The sequence below is a fragment of the Sinocyclocheilus grahami genome, unplaced genomic scaffold (assembly GCF_001515645.1).
Source record: "Sinocyclocheilus grahami isolate Dianchi unplaced genomic scaffold, SAMN03320097.WGS_v1.1 scaffold2365.1, whole genome shotgun sequence".
Classification (NCBI taxonomy): Eukaryota; Metazoa; Chordata; class Actinopteri; order Cypriniformes; family Cyprinidae; genus Sinocyclocheilus; species Sinocyclocheilus grahami.
This window is the reverse complement of record NW_015507544.1, coordinates 51,789-53,515: the sequence shown is the minus strand read 5'-3', so window position 1 is coordinate 53,515 and position 1,727 is coordinate 51,789.

Sequence of the window (1,727 nt, the reverse complement as noted above, 5' to 3'; positions counted from 1 at the left end):
TTAAACCAGCATAAACCAGACAATAAGGGTTACAAACAATACTCCAAAGCATACTATGTTGGCTTATAAGATTTACACCATGAAAGAGTCTTACATGCAACAGAATTATTAGTTTCTTAAAGAGTTTACATATACATCAAAATCTTTCCTGAAAATAAAAAAGTAGGGAGTTTTCTTTGAAAATGGACACTTATGAACGTAAAATTTAGCAAGATATAGCAATAGATTAATAATAAATTCACACTGAGAAAGATCTAAATTCAAGGAGTAACCAAAAAACACAATTTTGGGGTTATACAAAAGTTTGGATATAAATATTTTTTAATAAAATTGGAAAAGTCAACCCAGAACACTTTAGAATAAGCACAGTCCCAAAATAAACGATTGATTGTTTCTTCAGACGGAAGGCAAAAGGAGCAATTCGGAGAAATACTATTGTTAAATTTAGCAAGTTTGTAATTTACCGGATAACGATTATGGATAATGTTGATAGAGACTTCAACAACTTCATTAGATAAGAAGAATTTTTGTCGAAGAAGCCAAAACTCTTCCCATTCTATATCACTAAATATGTTATTCCAAAAACTCACACAAGCAGGTAAAGAAATCTGAGATCTATTAATAATTGAACTTTGTCGAAGAAGCCAAAACTCTTCCCATTCTATATCACTAAATATGTTATTCCAAAAACTCACACAAGCAGGTAAAGAAATCTGAGAACTATTAATAATTGAACGGATGTCTTTGTTTGACATGGCATTGAGAAGACTTTGGTCAACAAATAAGTTAGTGTTATCAAAAAGAGGAGAGTCTAAACCATAGACTGTATAAAAACATGGACGAAGTGTCCGTGACGTCACCCGTAGGTTTCCGAAGATAGTTTTTGAAGCTAAAAGTGGGCGGAGCCGGCCGTCGCCATCTTCGCCATCGAAGAGGCGGGAGCTGGTTGTTGAAGCCACGCCCACCTATCTTGAAGTGGCCACGCCCTTAATTATGCAGAACTTTATGGCTTAATATAATTTAAACGGATGAGTTATAAAAACAATTCACCCCCTCACAGTTGTCACGAAGGGCAAAATTAGCTATATAGACCAAAATAATTTTTCGCTTATTTCAGTTAATGTCATAAAACTAGCGAGCTAAGCCAGTTAGTAGGCTAGTGCGTTTACATGCGATGTGTGTAAAGTCCTACACGACGGTAATAGTGTGATTAAGGTGTGTACGTCTAGACTGGACTTTAATAATGCGACTAAAATAGAATACTCCACATATCTTAATTCAATTTGTGTTTACTTCGAGTATGACTTTAGCCGGATTTTGTATATTTACTTCAAATACCATGGTTAAACTATGGTTAGCAAAGCCATGGTCAATTTGTGGTTACCGTAGTTTAACTATAGTAATAGTTTTCATCTTAAGAGGACACATATGATGAATATAGAGACTGTTATCACACAGTTTTCCTGACCAAAGTTTGATTGAAACTGATGTTTCATAATCACGTTATCCATCAGAGAGACGCTGAACGGTCGTGTGTGACTAATGTATGGAGTGTGATTTAAATACATGAATATGCTAATGACATGCATTAGTATGCAAAGAGTGAATGTCAAGGATTTAACGTTTTAAAACAAAAGAACGTGTTTGGCCTAAACATGTTAATGCTGCAGATCACTGATATAATGTTCTATTATATTATCAGATGATCCATTATCCTTGATGATATT